Genomic DNA, 18,378 nt, shown 5'->3' with positions numbered 1-18,378 from the left:
GAAAACTCATAACTTGCTTATTCGGTTGCAGTTCAACCTGCAAATCCGGAAGAATACCCTAGATCCAATTCTTTCTTCATTTTTTTAATAATGCAATGGAATAGTTTTTTTTCTCTCCAACGAAGAAATAAAAACGTTGTGAGCCTTACTTACCAAAATCTACGTTCGTATAATATCTTAATAATTAAAACAAACGGGTTTCCAGCAACAGCGAAAAAACTCATTGCCATGGTTTCCCGCCAAAACTGTCAAAAGGAAATAGTTATGGCTGGCTAGAAAATTTAATTTAATTTTTTTGAGATTAAGTAGTTTCTTTGTTTTCGTTTTATTTTCTTTTTATCAGTTTTTATGAGCTCGAGCCAAAGTAGTGGGATGAGGAAGGTGTTGCTTATGCTCATCTTATTTTTTTTAATTTACTTAAGAATTATACTTTAAAGGTGCCTAATTATGGTAATGATTTTAAACGCTATCTGAAAAATCTAAAAAAATTGGAAGATGGTATGAAAAATCAGGAAAAATTGTCTCCCTAAAAATTTGACTTCATTTTTGCAAAAAAAAAAAAAAAAAAAAACAGCACAACAGTTTTGAAACCTCCAATAAAGAACATTGTTCTCAAAATTTAATCAAAAAATTGCGAAAAAAATTTTGATCACGTAATTCAATCCATGTCAATACCCACAGTCTCCCATGCCAATTTTCGGGAACAAAAATTCTGCTAAAAAATGAAATGACCAAAGTTGACAATAATTAACGACGTAAGAGAAACAGAGACATGGTCACATCGTCGGGTCAAAATTTAACGAGAAATTTGGACAACAAACATTAATACAAATTAAAGAAAACCATCTCGAGAAATACATCGGAGATTTGGAAACTTATTCAATTCTCGGTGCAACTTATTATAAAGAAAGTCTACTCACGTATTCGCGTTGGTAATACGACTATATGATACGATGAAAAATCATCTTTAACCGTAGGGTATCCGCCTTGGGAATTACATGCACCTGGTTTTCGATATCTCATCGTAAGCGTTTCATTGCATCGGTTGTTCGGGGTTCGTTTTTACGCCATAAACCTCGTAAACCGATGAGGATAAATATCTTTTGAATGATATTTGAAAATAATTTTAATAAATTTATATCCGAACCGGAGCCATAGCGTTAGGTATACGAGTACCTATATAAAAGAATACTACGCGACACTTCCGCGGGGAAAAAATGGTACGTTTCCTACGTATAGGTAAAGGTATATCCAATCAATCTACCAAGTGTCACTGGTACAACACTACATTCTTTACGAGAAGAATTCCACCATGATAAAGTTTCTTCTTCTTAAAAAATGACGACGACGAGCCAATAACTCGAGGCTAGAGAAGTTTCAACGTATTTTACCAAAATAAAGAAGAAAAAACATCCCCGAGAAATAGATTGTTCGGCTTCATCGGGGGACATGGACCTAATTTCAAACAGAAAACGTCGAATATTGGCACGAAAAAAATGAAAAAACTAGACGACAATGTTGAGAAGAAAATCGTATTTCTTCGCGTTACGTGTAAATTAGTACGTCTTTTTTTTTGGTACGTTTGAGAGATGTGGGCAGGTATATAGGTACAGTTGGTTGATCAGAGCTTCATAAATTGCGTTATTTTCTCTCTGCTGTTGAGTTTTTTTCCCCCTAACCGTGATGCCGTTTGGAGAGTGAACATTTCTACTATGTTGACATCGTTGTGAGTTACTTTTCTAGTCCATTATTTTCAGTTCCTGGAATATTATACTGTAGGTGTTTTGTGAAACAAATCCGGAGAATGTGCTTACTTGGGGGTTGGTTTTTCAACGGATATCGAAGTTTCAGAGTTTTGATTAATGCTATGGAATTGTTATGATCAGAAATGGAGTGATAAAAGCAAATTTTCATGTTCACGATATTGAATAATCTGATCTTTGAAAATACTCTCAAGCTCATCGAACTGGTTTCAATTTCAAATTTTTATTTTAAATCCAAATTAAGATTTATTTATTTACATATTTTAATCAAAAATCGGATTTGAGTTTAATTTTCAACCTTTTAACGTCTGAAAGAAGTTCAACCGATGCATTTCAAGAATTTTCATCAAAGTAGTTGAGCTAAATAATCAGATTATGATATTTGAAAAAAAAAGAGTTTCAGTGATTTGAAAATTTTTCTCAATTTTTTTCAAAATATTGCGTGGAATTCTGAAGCCAAAACAGATGCGGACAGTAAAGGAAGTCAAGTTGTAGAAACTTTCTGTAAAATGTTATCAGCTGAAAATGTTTTTGATTGATTATTTCAGTTTTTTCGTAAAACTCTCTATGGAGTTCAAGTAATGCTCCAAAACACCAAATTTCAATATCTTTTTTCAATAACTTCGACAGCTCACAAGAACTGAATTGGAATAAAATAGGGTAAAATAATGTCGAGGTTTTCGAATGTTATCGAATTTCATATTGGAATCTCAGGAAATTCGATTGATGTATGAAATCTGATGCTGTTTCTTATGCAACATTAGAATTTTTCAACAGAAACAATTTTAATCTCAGAAAACGCCTCTTATTGCTTGCATTAAAATGAGAAATCCAAATCTAGACTTCTCCTTTGAATTTCAAAATGAAATTTCAACTGATTTTCAAAACCTTTGAGCTTTTTCTCTGCTCAAGAAATTTTATTTCATTCAGAACAGACATTTTTCAAAATTCTGGATCATAAGAATCTTCTTGATTCATGAAAATAGTTAAAATTCTTATTTTTTTGGAAATTTCAAAATATTTGATCACAATTGAAATCCTTGGCGTTATTTTACGAAATTTTATTCCAATTTTGTTGCAATGTAAAAATTTTTTCTATAGAGCTGTTGGAGTTGTTGAAAAGAAGGGAACAAAATTTTGTGTTTGGACGAAGCATTGAATTTTTTTGCGAGTTTTATAAAAAAAAGTTTAGCAAAGCAATCGAACAAATTTTTAGCTGATGAAATTAAGCAGCAAATTTCTATGAACTTAGATTTCTGTTTCCGTCTGCATTTTTGTAGTTTTTTGCTGTAGAAATCATCATAATCTTTTGGAAAAAAACGAGGGAAAAATTCAATTTCTAAAATGAGTGATGACTCAAATTCATTTTTTTTTTTCAAGTAAGTATCGTAATCTGATTGATTAGTCCAACTTTGAGGTTTGAATGACTGTATCTCATTTTTTATGGCACATGCAATGCAACAAATTTTTCAGCAGCAAATGGTAGCCTGAACCTTAAGTCATCTCAATCCCACCAAAATATGTTCTAATAATAATTTTTTCACTGAAAAATGTTCAAAATTGTAAAATAACTCAAATTCGGCAACTTACCAGCGATGTCGGGTAAGCTGGCGAATGTTTGAGGGCAAGGTGGCGAGTAAGAGTTGATAATACATTAAAAGGGTTAATACAATAAGTGCACGTGCGAGGTGTATCATGTATAAAAATTTGTCAACGCTACCAAAAAATATTTTGGGAGATATTTGTAATTCGCCAACTTACCCTCTACCAAATTAATCAACTCTCTCCTAAAATCACACAATTTTTGAGATTTTGTCAAAATTTAAGGGCCTTCTTCGGAGAAATCACCATCATCATACTTAGTAGCGGTAATTTGTTTATAACTAGCGAAATAATGAAACTGCAAAATTTACAGAAAAAAATTCACTGATAAGAATTCGCCAACTTACCCGATATGTGAAAAAAATCAACTTGGAATTTTTTTTCTAATTCAAATTTGCATGTAAACATGGAAATTGCAGCAAACATATAATGCTTGTATATTTGATATGATCACCTGAGAGTAGCTTTTTTTAAATAAATATTTTCATGAAACCTTATTTTTTATTCCTTGAAAATTACATCAAAACATACAAAAACATTTTTTCTGCGTTCAGTTTTTTTTCTTGGCTTTCTTCAAAAATACACTTCACCAAGGTCTGCATATATTGAAGGTGCATCACATATGAAAATTTGGTGACTCTATCCTCAATACTTTGGGAGATATTTGCGATTCGTCAACTTAGCCCAGTCGCTAACTTACCCGACTTTCCCCAACTTCTCTCAAGCGTTAAAGGATTACTAAAAAAAAAAAAAAAAAAAAAAAAAAAAAATAGGTAAAGGGGGAACATAAATATGATGAAAATTCCATTCATTCTGAATTTGAAAAATTTCCGTCCAATTACACTTTTCGCCAATGGAAATTTTTTCTTTGAATTGAAGAAAATGAAAAAATTATAATTTTTCAATTTCTATAGGAAATGTTGCCTACCTTAATACACACATTTTTCTTCACTTACATCATCGAGTGTAATGTCGGAAGTAAATTTTCCAAAAAGGAAAGAAATGGCCTGTTATGAAACTCGGAGTCCTTGGGGACCGCCAAACTTGTATTTTTCCGGGCCACTTATAAAACTTTGTCCAATCTTTCTTATGATCCCAATTTCGGGGACGACAAGGTCAGCGAAAGTTTGAATGCGAAGAAAATTTCTCAGTTTCTATTTCGGCATTATCGTTATTATAAACTTCCGCATTGAACACTCACCCATTTGCGAGTTTTTGCTTAAGAAACATTCCCTTGAAATCACAGTCACCGACTGAAAATTGAATTTTGCGTGAGCCCCAACGTTGAAAAAATCGATAGGTAATGAAAAATTGTTCTTGAAAATTCTCAATTTATGTATCAGAATTATTCTAAATACCTCATTTTCAAGAAAACTCCATTTCCTGGATTTCACAAGACGTAATGCTAATAGCGTCTTTACATGCACTGAGTTCTCCTGAATTGAAAATAAAAGTAAATAAAAGGGAAGTCCGCGAACACTCTTCGAAAAGTTGTAATTTTTGCGTCACATGCGTCGTACTAAATTCCTTGATGAATAACCCTCATTTCAAGAAATAATCTAACCTGATCCTCATAATTTAATACTTATGTACCAACATTTTTTTAACAACAATTGTCAAATTGCTGTTGTTTTTTTTTCAGAGAAATTTCACTCGGTCGCTTAAGCAATGTTTGCATTCTTGTGGAGAGAGCCTCCCAAGTTTGGGAAATCGAAAAATGAACTCGAGTAAGTTTTTAAAAATATTCACCTTTTGATTTTGAGTGCTCTGCAAAAACGGGCCAGTATTGTTTGCGGGCCATAATTAATAACGTTTATTTAAACGAAAAAATATATACGAAAGTTACATTGAATCAATACATGACAGTAGGTATTCACCTGACAACGTACTACAATAGCGTAACGGATAGTCAAACCAGACGATTCAACTCTGAAATGACAATTAGACTACCTGCCCTATTGTCTCTGCTTGTAAATCTTGCTCCAAGTTCCTGGAAAATTCAGCGCCTTTGCCAAAAATCCTCCAAGGCAAGACAATTGCGTTTTCTTAGAATTACATAGAAGAGATCAGTCTATACATGCGAGTAAAAAAATGTGTGAGAGAGAAAGAAAAAAATACCTCATTTATATATTAGGTTTTTAGTCTACCTATTTGCATGGTTACCAGTTTCTTGGAAATGAATTAATTTGGAACAGTGGGGTAGCCTGGATTTTGTCTTGGAAGAAGCAAGCCAGATTTTTGGGAACGAAAAATTGACAGGTTGATGGTAATTTGCTGGTATATATATTTTTTCACTTTCATTTGTAGAAATAACATACCTACGTAATGTAGGTACCCTGCAATAAGCTTCTAGAGCGTTCTTAAGGAGCATAGCACAAGTCAAATATTATTTTTTTGAACTTAAACTCAAACTAGACCTTGGCAGGATACTTCTAACTTTCAAAATAAGGCGACCGTGTTAATAAATATGAAACTTACGATTACCTAAGTAGATATGACGATAAACTCGTACGATATCATTCCAGCCTTCGGTATAACCAAAAACGTCAGTTTATTGATTTTGCTCAGTTTGGTCGGTTGAGATAACTTATTAAAAGTAATTAAATACATTACCTAGCCGAGTTACTAACTACTTTGAAAGTTAAACTTTACGTTTCGATAGAAATTTCCAACAAGTTGACCGCGTCCGAATTCACTTTCACGATGAAAACGAACGCAGAAAACACACGCGTTCGCGTTCAACTAACTGTTGTTGTATACAGTATACACAAACGACGAACATCGTGTTAGAATATTTAGATCTAACCTAAATGACATTATTATTTCGCATTCTCGGTTCGGTTTTCACACGTCTAATAATATTAAGTAATACAAAATGTGTTGTATGAAGTTGTGTAATTTCTAGACTGATTTACTATGCAAATAATCTCGAGATATACGAGATGCGAAGTGCGAAGCTTCATATCGGTATTGAATCGGAATCGAAAACGACCTAGTATTGGCAATAAGGTTAGGTAGGTACTCAGTTACCCACCTATTGGTAGTTATGCGGTTTCGTTTATTCAAACAATTCAACTTTTGTTGGCCAACAAAGTACATAAACGAGGTTTTCAATTGCAGCCATTGAAAGAACGTCGACTATAGGTATTCTTTTTCCCCTCAATTTTTTTACACGTTTCCCACAAAAACAGAGAGGAGGAAAATTATCCAAAAAGAAGTCAACTTTTTAAAATCACCAATCAATTTGTGGTGATTGGTCTCTGACTCGCAACATACTTCTCAACTAGGTAGTAAAATGGCTGTACTATAATGAATACTGATGGTTAAAATCTTGAAATTCAAACTTGAAGCATACAATTTTTGGCTTCTTACACCTCTCCTGCCATGTGTCGTGTTATCAAACGTGCTTCTGAAGATGATTTTACGTAAGCATTTTATGTCAACGAGTTCGTAGCATTTCAAATTGCAGGAAGTACTAAACTAGGTGCATGTAGATAAGATTTATTTCCGCAGATAATGAATTTTTTTATTAACGATATCCATCTTGTATTTTGGACAAAGAATTCTATGAAGAAAAACAGCTTTTTAGAGCATTTCCACAGATTTATCCAACTTCTCAATGAATTTGATAATTTTGAAAAGCTACCTAACCTGAACTTGAAAATCACATGGTCTCAAATTTTGGAAAAAAGTTCAAAGATAATGAAGTAGAGAAATGATCAATTAAGCATGCCCCAAATAATTGCGTACCTATTTTGAAAATTTCACCCCTGACAGGGAACCTTTCGAGTAGTAGGTAGGTAGGTAGGTACGCCTGCGATTTGTACGATATCGTAGTTTTGGAAAGGCCACGATGTTAACCCTCAAACCCCCCCTCCTCGAACCAGAATTTCAGCTGCCCAAATTCATTTTTCGATTTTTGAGGAATTTTCGGAAATTCAAAATTGACCATTTTCAGTGATATACTCTTTCTAAAAATTACGTACTTTGATCAGTACAAGTGATCAAATTAGGTCCTGAAACTAATATTGAGCCCCTCCGGCCCCCCATCCAAATTTAACCGTTTCCGACCATTCTAAAGCCTCCAATGTGATTCTTCAATTTCTCCAGAATTTTGAAATTGCGCTGGAGACTCTGGAAAGGCTTGAAACGGCGAAATGTGAACTCGATGGGTTGGTTATTCTAGACTGGATACAGTCATTCGTGCAATTTCCTCGTGAACAGTACTATTATTGATTTTTTGACCATTTCACCTAGTCGGGGAGCCCGCTTAAGGATCTATTGCTTTTGCACCCCCTCCCCCGTCGATCCACTAGGACAACTTTTTTCCTACAGGGGGAGTCCTAGGAAACATTTCTAGCCCTTGTACTAAAAAAAAAAGTGGCCTTACTTACAAAATGGCGGCCATTTTGATTGACAGGTCAGCCGAAATCTCAGATTTTGCGTTCCAACATAGGACTTGCACAAAATTTTTCAAACAGTACAAAAGTAGATCGAAAGATCAGACAAAAATTCATCACCTGTCAAAATTTCAAGTGCTAAAGTGCGTTTTTCGATTTTTGGTGAATTTTCAAAAATCACATTCAGGCTAAAAATGAGGGGAAAAATCAAAATTTTACCAAATTGACCTAGAAAGCTGAAATTTGGGATATACCCTATTTTCGACATGCCAAATCGATTGAAAACTGTTTCAAACCGTTTTGAGCAGTTCTGGAGCCTCCAGCAGATGTTTGAAACTTGAAATTCCGACAAAATTTCATCAATGGAGTTGGAAAGCCGAAATTTACTCTGCAAACTAATTTCAATACGCTAAGAAGTCGACTGCAAGTGGATTTGAAGTCGTTTTGGAGCCTCCAGCGACTTTTTGAAAATTACTGGAGCCTCCAGCAGATTTTTGAAATTTTAAATTTTTACAAATGGAGATGGAAAGTCGAAATTCATTCTGCAAACTAATTTCAATACGTTATGAAGTCGACTGCTGGTGGATTTCAAGTCGTTTTGGAGCCTCCAGCGACTTTTTGAAAGGTCGTGTGGCGTTTTTTGGAAAATTGAAATTTTCAAAAAGTAGCTGGATGCTTCAAAACTATTTGAAACCACCATGTAGTCGACTTCATATCGCAATGAAATTAGTTTGCGAAGTAAATTTCAGCTTGCCAGCTCCATTTGGTAAAATGTTGCGGGAATTTCAAGTTTCAAAAATCCACTAGAGGCTCCAGTAATTTTCAAAAAGTGGCTGGAGGCTCCAAAATGACTTGAACCAACCTGAAGTCGTCTTCAGAAGTTGTTAAAATTGGAGTGTGGAGTAAATTTCAGCTTTCCACCTCCATTTAATGAAATTTTGTAAAAATTTAAAATTTCAAAAATCTGCTGGAGGCTCCAGTAATTTTCAAAAAGTCGCCGGAGGCTCCAAAACGACTTGAAATTTACCTGAAGTACTTCGTAGCGCATTGAAATTAGTTTGCAGAATAAATTTCAGCTTTCCTACTCCATTTTGATGAAATTTTCACATTTCGATTTTCAAAAATCTGCTGGAGGCTCCAGAACTGCTCAAAACGCCTGGTGAAGCAAATTCAAAATTTCTGGAGAAATTGAAAATCGCAGCTGGAGGGTCCAGAATGGCTGGAAACGTTGAAATTTGGATGGGGATGGGGAGGGGGTAGGGGTTAATATCATTTTAGGAGTTATTTTGATCATTTTTACTGATCAAGTACGTTCTTTAAAAAAAAAAAAAAAAAACATACAAACAAAACAAATCATTGAAAATAGTCAATTTTGAATTTTCAAATTTTCATCAAAAATCAAAAAATGAATTTGGGCAGCTGGAATTTTGGTTATGAAGGTTTTAGACCGTGCTCTTTCCAAAAATCTTGGTCACGTTCAAATCGGAGGTGGACATCTCGAGGGTTTCCATGTGAGACGAGATTTCTTTCCCCCTCGATCAATTAACGTCTGGACTTATCACTGGCCAGTACTTTTCAGAATGTAAATTGTTGATCGAAGATCGATGTTCACGTAGATAGAATAGAAAGCTTCTTTTTAATGAGATCCTTTCTCCTTCGTCAAATCAACGATTACACGTATTATTATATTCCATTGGTCATTCAAATTATACTATACAGAGTGTACGATAAACACATGGTCACAATTTCACTTTATAAAGTATACCCATTGTCGAGCAATTCTCTTAAATTAGTTTAATTAGCGTCAACTTACATCGTGTAGTTTCAATGAACAGCTGTGCTAACAACGAGTTTTCTCATGTTGCATCAAGTAAGAGTGTCCTAACGATCGCGGAATCGCATGCTTTGTACCGAAATACGAATCATGAACCGGCGACTCGACTCGGGCGAAAACGGAAAAATTCCAATAATTAATACCGGCGAAAACTCCAACTCCACATCGGTTTAAAAAATTCTACAAAACGAACTCGAGTGTTTTATTTACCCGACGACGATCGAATAAGTTAACGAAATTCAAATTCGCGAAATACGAAAAAATTAAATACTTCGCGAAAAAAATAGCGGTACATTTGCCTCTGAGTGGCGTAAGTCTCGGCATCGAATGGTAACTACCGACTACCGTTCGACAAAATCTGAATGACACATGCATCATCCTATAAGCGATTCCTTGACTGGCGCATGTGCTGACGCGTATAAATTTTCCAAGTCCCGCCTTTTTTGAATTTTTTTTTACCACATTGTATATACCTGTTTGTGCAATTCATTATTTTAAATACGTTTTTTTCCTTACTTCGCCGTGTATAATTAAATACGGAAGGATTTATACTCGATATTATGTGCCAAGTTTACGTCGTTTCGTTGTCGTTATTTGCTAGGTTGTTGTTAGACCATCATTATGATGTGAATGTGATGCTAGCTAGAATAAAATAAAAATTATCTAATCTGGATTTAGCTAACCCTGTAATACAGATTATATCGTCGTTTAATTGATATCGCGCGTGTACCATACCTGTGCCTTATTACCTACCTATCTATCTATCTTCATAATAATAACACTACCTACAAACTTCATAAAATTGCCTTCTATTTTTACGTACCATCTGTATACATAAAACCTCGAGTGTTTTATGACTATTTTTATGATACGAAATGGTGAAGTGATCTCGTAATGAGTATGAAGAATCGAATTGTGAAAAGGAGCTTTGATGACTCATTGTCGTACTTCTTTCTAATATTCCATGATATTAAACAACACAATAACAACAAACGTAGCAATTAGATTGTTGAAAATGTTTCAAAGTACCTAAGAAAAGTTTTCACAGTCTGGATCGAATAAGTAAATCAATGCAATTTCTAATGATCAAATTTTCCATCAATTTTGGAACAAATAACTTTTTTTTCAGCGTCACACCTCCTGGAGTAATTTTAAAATTTTATTGAAATTAAAACTCCCGCTGGAGGCTCCAGAATGACTCCAAATTGCAACAGTATACATTATCGTGGAAGGGGGGCGGTGGTTGGTTGCACGTTAGGTTTCTACCCAGTATTGAAGCACTGAACGTAAGCTCAGATATTCTCGTATTCTTTGGATATAATCCTCTTCAACGCCAACCAGTTTTTTAATACGATCAAAATACTTATAAGAAATTGAAAATAACACGTCAGATCACATTGTCATGGTTTGTAAACCAAGAAAAGGAGTATAAATAACTGGTAAATTTTGAACATTTTCTCGTGAGAAGTTGTATTGAACAATCAGATTATGATATTTGGAAAAAAAAATCAACTTGAGCGATCACTCATTTTTTAAATTGAGGATTTTCCTCAATTTTCGCCAAAATATTAGGTATGTTAATTTTCCAAAGCCAAGTAATACGAGTATGCAGAGGGTGTCAGTATCGCGGAAAAAAAGTCGTCAGATTTTGACCAAATTCAGCAGAGACTTACATTTTGATTTGAAAGTTACTCAGAAAAAATTTAAGCTTCGGAGGTGCCTCTGGAGGAGAAATATGAGCTATCAAAGAGGGGACATTTTCGAAGAAATAATGTTTTTTTCGCTCCTCTCGCTTCCAAACCTGTTTTGGGATAAATTACCCAGTCTTAAATGAAAGTATTTTTGAGAATTGAGTTTCTGCGTCGATTTGTTGTAGAGATGTATCGAGTGAAATCATCCCTGTATATCTTCTTTTTCTTCATATGTTGTCAGCTAGATTAGATTATTACAACCCTGTTTTCTCCCAATTCTCAGAAATATTCTCCCATCGTCGGTTCGTTTCCTTTATACATAATTGCTTTCTGATCGTCTCGGAATACGTGCTCGTTCTGGTTTTTTAAAGATTACTTCCCATTATACCTATATCCTATTGTCTCGTCTGTATGTCGCGTTTTCAAGATGACTTCATTGTGGTGATTTTTACTTGACGCCAATGTTTCGAGGAATTAGCCAAGTTACATGCGAACATAATAGGTAGGTACTTCTCTTAATGGACCAATCGAAAGTCTGCTTTTTTAGTCTTTTCTCGCCAACGAGAACCATGATCACGTTTAGTGTTCCATAGAGCGGTTGAAAATTTGCAAATCGCTTATTTTTTATTGATAAAGTATTTTGAAAATATTTTCTTCGTTTTCTTCGCAAAAATACTTCGCTTTAATTAAGCAAAAATACAGAAAGATAACAAACTATCATATCTGAAACTGGTGAACTTTTTGAATCGCAATGGTACCAATTTTTTGAAAAATCAAGAAAAATAATCAAAAACTTACAAACATTTTTCGATTTTATCAAGTTTCAAAATATTTTTCCAGTTTTAATACTTTTATTTGGGACTGGACCATTTTTCCCAAAACACGTTGGGTAACAATAGGAGCGAAAAGACCACGACTTTTTCGAAAACGTCTTCTCTTTCGAGGAACTATTTCTCAAGAGCACCTCTCGAACTGAAATTTTTGTCTGAGGAGGGTTCAACTCGAAATTATTAAGGTCTCGGCTGGATTTGGTCGAACTCCTCCAAACTTTTTTGGTAGAAATGATGTAAAAGGGTATTCCCACGTAAGATAGGCGAAATGACCCTGTTCGCAGATTTGGAAAATTATGATAGATTATTGTTGGGTACCTCCAAAAAAAAATTTCGAGCGGAATTTCCTCCCCCCACCCCATCGCCCTTAGACAGTATAGCCTGAAAACGCGTTTTTGCGAGAAAAATTCTGTATCCATGAGTGGTGGGGAGAAAATTCTGGTACTATGCTGAATGTGTTGGGGAGGCCTGAGCCTTTCAACAGGATTTTTTCAAAAATTTTCATCATAGTGGTGGGGGTAAAATTGACGAAAGAAAACTTAGAACCTCCACAGCTCTGGAATGAAAGGGTTTATCTCAAAAACTGTTTTCGCCAAAATGTGTCTTTTGAGTACTTTCTTCCTACCAATCCATAAAATCAAAATTTTGTCTGCAAAAGGCTTATATTTGTATTTGTAAAAAAAACCTGAAAAATACACGTTTTTCGCGTTTAATTATGCAAAATATGCGAAAAATTTATAGAACAAAAAATGTTTGAGCGTCAAATTTCACCCTAAAAAAGTGTTCAAAAGGTTGTCAAAACGCTCATATACTGAAGTTAGCAAGGATTGTAATCATGAGCTCTATGAATAAAAAAATACCAAAAAAATCAAATTGAGGTTTGAGCAATTCAGTTACAATTCTATTCTCACATTCTTTTCATTTCAGTGAAAAAAAATCCTTCGAAATGAAAATATCGCAAGTCAAACTTACAAAAAGTTACCAAGATTGGACAAAATATCCAGAAGTCAAACTCAAAATCAATAACTGCAGTCTGCAGAAAATACAAATCAGCTGAAAAAAATGTTTTCGATTGTTTTTCTAAATTTTCTTATTAAGATCCTCGAAGAAAAACTTAATGCTTTAAAACATAAAATTTCAATCCTTTTTTACGATACCTAACTTCGACAGCTCACATGAACAAAAATTTTCGCATTGCAGCAACAAAATTTAAATAAAATTAGCGCATAAAATAACGCTGGCTTGTTTTCAATTTTTGATCAAATTTTATATTTTGAAATTTCAAATTTTTAAAAAGAACTTGACTTTTTTGATAATATTTTTAGGAATTGAGAAAATTTTCATGTTTTTAAAGTTTAAAAAATTGCTGCTTCGAATTAAATAAAATTTTGTGTCATGCTTTGAGAAAGAGCGCGAACATTTCGAGAAGTAGTCAAAATTTAATTTTGCAATTTGAAGGAGAAATTTAGATGCAAATTTCTCAATTCAATGCAAGAGTTGAAAAATTACCTGCATAAGGACATATTTTTAAAAAAATCAAATTTCAAAATCAGATTACCTTTTTTTTTTTTACCTAGGTACCGATAATGGTATTTTATCCTACTAGTAAAATAAAGTGATTTTTGACGATTTTTGAGGTTTATTTCCCGAGTAGAGCGAGGGAAGTAATTAAAAACCGTCGAAAATCACTTTATTTCACTAGTTGAATTACATATTTTATCCAAACGTGGGAAGAAAAAGCGCATTTGATTACTCGAGCGACCAGCGAGAGTGAATAAAGTAGTGTTTTATTCTACTAGTAGGATAAAATATGTTATAAAATTGAAAATTTCAATCGATCTGCCAAATTATTGACTGCACCATTCCAGGAATTTTCTAAAATGAAATGTTTTTCTGTTGAAAAATTCCGATGCTGCGTAGAAACAGCATCAGTTTTTAGAATTATTACTTCAACCAAATTTCCTAAAATTCCAAAATGAAATTCGATCAAAATGGATTACCCTGGTATTGTTTTACCTTATTTCATTTCAAGTTTGTTGCAACGTAAACATTTTTCTTTTGTTTAAGCTGTCGAATATGTTGAAAGGGAGAGACTACAGAGGTGAATTTTGAAACATTAAATGTTTCCTTCGTGTGTCTTATAAAAAAATTGAGAAATTGAAAAAATTTTCAGCTGATGAAATTTTACAGAAAATTTGATCAACTTGTTCTTCTGCCGGCATCGTCTATAAATTTAAATTTCGAAAACTAGGTACGTCAACTATTGCAGAAAATTGAGAAAAATCTTCAATTTACAAACAAGTAATCGCTCAAATTTATTTCAATTTTTTTCAAATACTTACCACAATCTGATTGTTTGGTCTAACTTCTATCATGAAAATTCTCGAAATATATCAGTTGAACAAGTCCTAGACGTTTAAGGGTTAATTTTTCGAATTTCGAGAGCATTAATGAGGTAAATGAAATACTTTTTATCTACTCCGAGCAAAATCTGACTTTATGTATCTCGGTTTTTTCTGCTCTTACTTCGAGTAGAGCAGAAAAATTATGATTTTTGTTATCAGCGATCAACAAAGTTACTCCTTTTAAACTTCCTTTTTTTTATGTAGTGTAAAAAGAGCAAAAACCTAGCAGCGAAAAGAAAAAAGCTACCTATAACTAAGGAGAGGCGAGAGGATCGAATTCTGGTTGAAAATTGGTGGAGGCGAGCTTCGACAAATGCTTTGGGAGATCGTGACAACGTGCTATTTTTTTTTGTATGGCAGATATACGTATTTTCTAATGTGTGTAGTGTGTAGTGTGTACTGTGTTATACATTTACATATGTAGATGTACATTGGTGCAGTTTACGACTTGCGTTTGGTATCCGTCAAGGCTTCGTCTTTTGTGTCAATTGTATTCCTTCTTCTTCTCAAAACCAGTTTTAGATAAGATGGTTGTGCGCTGGTAAAGGCGATACTCAGATACTGCCTTACTGCGTAGTGCGTACTAGTCGAGCTCGAGGAACAGTATTGGCGACCTTTCCCCTTTTGGCGACTGCCAAGTGCCAGTCGAGACAATGCATTATTGCTTTGATTGTGAAATATCATTTCTTGTATTCGTGATTTTCCATTCGTCACATCGTCAATTCGTCAGTTCGGTTTCAGTCCTCGGTGGTGTCGGTGTTGTTAGCTTAGCTGGCCAATTTAGTTTAGTTCATTAGTTGTGTTACCTTCGTTCAGTGCGGGTTGTTGGGTTGCAAATTATGGCCAAATCTGCGTCGATGTTCTTACTTTTTTTTTCTTACCAGTGATTTCGAGTCGTGTCTTTTTATTTTTAATTTCAAGTGGATTTTTTTTTCATCGTTCGTCGATTCGTAACGTGTTAATTTTTTATTTTTTTTGTTTAGTGATGAATCCGAAATCCTGCATGTTCTACCATACCCACGCCATCATGCATCTGTTCGAGTGTTCGCAGCTCCATTACGGTGAGTTTTTATTTATTTTGTTTTCGTGCATGTGTTTAGATTTATCCTGAAACGTACGAGTACCTACTTTACAGAGCACTGCACGAATGATTAAAAATACTCGACGATGACGTTTCGCCTTTGTACGAATATCTACTACGTAATGTAATCGTTATAGCAGATTTATCGCCATCGTGTTATCGCCGATTAGTGCGACGATGTACTTGGCGATTATCGTCTGTGAGTGATTTTTCTCTAGGTGTTTTGAAGCGCGTATTTTTGAACCAAAGTAATAAATTTCCTATACTTGACTAAATCATTGTTTTTTACCGACCCCAATTAGATTTTATTTGGCATTTTTGTAACCATGAGATCTAAAAAATAATTTTTTCGTGCACCTGTCACTTCCCTTCTCTACATAGGAGATTTCACACAGCGGAAAAAAATTTCACACATTTGTTCTTGGACGACGAACACGTACGTAAATAACGCTAAAATTAATACCCGTAAAAGTTACACGTGTGTGTGGTATTTCATCGACTAAACAAGGAAGCAAAATGTTAAAAAAAAAATCGAGTTCGAACCTTAGAAAAGCTTGTACTCGTAAGTTCGAAGACTGTGTGGTTATTGAAAAGGAAATGTTAGGTTACACGCGTTCGCGTTGGTCCTTTTTAGAATTCGACCGTGTATAAATTTACTTTGATCTGTAATCAAAGAGGGACCGAAAGGCAGTACGCTATTTGTACGCTTTTTCATCGAATGCATTGATTATGAAGAAAGATAACGCCCTGGACTTGTCAATGTTCTCGGCGCAATTTGCAAATTGAAAAATAATAATTGGGTGTATTCATCGGGGAAAAGGCGTATATTTATGACAGCGAATAGGTGCGGTGGTATGTGTTGTAACAGCTATCAAACTTTTGTGCGAAGTGGTAAGCCACAGGAATACTTTGTAAATTCACGAAAAATTAATTTTTTCTGGGTAAATTTTCGTTATGTTTTTCGTTACTCGTTTTAATGTTTTTAAAAATGTGTATCAACCCCAAACGATCGACTGAGCCACTTCATCACAAAGTACTATTTTGATGAAACTTTTCACTCGCAAATTTTTCAGATATACCGAATTGGATGACGTTTTTTAAATCTGTTGTACCACTTTTTTCCAAGGCCATTTTTACCAAAGGGTAACGATTTAGCGTTGTAACATTTTTCGATTAATTTTTGAACGTCGAATAGAAGTCCTTGTTTAGTCACTGGAAAACCACGTCTATAGCACTGTCGAGATCCCAGTCCACAATCAATTTTTCATTTTTAGTACCTGCATAGTGAACAGTGATATACAATTATGAGTAAAATAGGATGACTATTACATAAGGAAAAGTTTTTTACTGACCTAAAACTGGTTCAGGTCCGTTTTTTCCCACACCTTCCGGCCTTAATTCATTGATTTTGCAAGACTTCCAAACAATTTCACTGACCTGGAATAATGCGGAAAATGATGAAAAAAATGACAAAAATGAGCACCAAAAAAAATATTATACAAAATGGAAAAAAATGAAAAATAAAAACACGAAAGATATATACTTACCTACGTAAAAAATATATACACAAAAAAGAAAATTTACCACTTTTTATGAAAAACGTAAAGGCGAAAATACAAGATAAAGAAGGTATCCCGCCTGACCAGCAAAGATTGATCTTCGCCGGTAAACAATTAGAAGACGGCAGAACACTGAGCGATTATAACATTCAAAAAGAGTCAACCCTTCATTTAGTTCTAAGGTTACGTGGTGGTGTGCAGATCTTCGTTCAAACGCTTACCGGAAAAACCATCACACAGGAATGACACTCCTGTACCTTTATTTTAGGGAATACTTGCCCCCCCCGGGCCACGCTCTCCTTCTATAAATGGCACAGTTATGGCCAGTTGCCCAAGTGCAGCCCACTCGCTCAGTATTTTGGATGAAAGAGGATAGGACCTTCCTCCGCCTCAGCAATAGCTTGTTGAATGAGCTCGTTTGCCTTTGCCTCTCCTACATCATCAGTAGAATCGTCACAAAAAAGAAAAATATATTATACAAAATGGAAAACATGTACAAAATATAAAAAATTAAAAATAAAAACACTAAAGATAATGTACCTAAAGAAAAAGAAAATTTACCACTTTTCATGACGAATTATATTTCATGTTTAGATTTATGCAACTTACGTAAGTTTTTTTAATAAGTTTATTATAATGTACTTGAATTTTTTAGATTTTATTATCAATTGTTTGTTTTTTCAATTTGTTGGTTGCTTGGATAATTCTTTCAAAATTTACATAAAAAACAATCGTCAACACAGCATCAAATTCGTCAATAAGGTTCCATTTGGGATTCTTTGCATAGTGCCACTGATTGGGTGAAACCTTTCTCCGTGAACAAGTTCCACAAATCGTAAATATTCTTTCTTCGCATAATTTATTTAAATTGATCTAAATTTGATGATTTATAATATTAGTGGAGGGTTTAATAAGTTGATAATTAATGATAATAGTGATGTATTGATTAAAATGAAAAACCGATTTCAAAATATACAGTTGTCCGGTGACAAATTGAATATCATGAAAAAAAAAGTTTTCTGACAAACATGATTATTTATCTGGGAAATTGTTTGAAGGTACTTTTTGTATGTAATGACCGGCAGTTTATAAAATTTATAGCATCGTGTGGTAAAAAAATACCTACTACCCACGTGTACGTTCATCTGTTTTGATACAAATTATAGCTACTAAAAGGAGAACAAACAATGAGTATTTATCCATTAGGCTGCAT

At 34.1% G+C, this 18,378-nt stretch overlaps 1 protein-coding gene and 1 long non-coding RNA gene across 3 annotated transcripts in view; one reads left to right on the top strand and one right to left on the bottom strand.

Annotated features, from left to right (window-relative positions):
• LOC135841559 (prolactin-releasing peptide receptor-like) overlaps positions 1–9,967 on the bottom strand; it is a 288,313-nt gene extending 278,346 nt beyond the window's left edge. For both annotated transcript variants that reach the window (XR_010557941.1, XM_065358568.1), the window contains exon 1: positions 9,579–9,967. The gene's annotated coding sequence lies outside the window, so the exon portion shown is untranslated. The remainder of the gene's footprint in view (positions 1–9,578) is intronic.
• The window catches only part of LOC135841562 (uncharacterized), a 123,569-nt gene that overhangs the window by 20,266 nt on the left and 84,925 nt on the right, over positions 1–18,378 (top strand). Inside the window, exons 2-3 of the long non-coding RNA XR_010557943.1 lie at positions 5,008–5,092; positions 15,509–15,586. This is a non-coding gene — a long non-coding RNA (uncharacterized LOC135841562). The remainder of the gene's footprint in view (positions 1–5,007; positions 5,093–15,508; positions 15,587–18,378) is intronic.

This window comes from Planococcus citri, chromosome 3 (assembly GCF_950023065.1).
Source record: "Planococcus citri chromosome 3, ihPlaCitr1.1, whole genome shotgun sequence".
In the NCBI taxonomy this organism is placed as follows: Eukaryota; Metazoa; Arthropoda; class Insecta; order Hemiptera; family Pseudococcidae; genus Planococcus; species Planococcus citri.
Note: the sequence above shows the minus strand (reverse complement) of the source record. Positions and strands in the feature narration are given on the sequence as shown.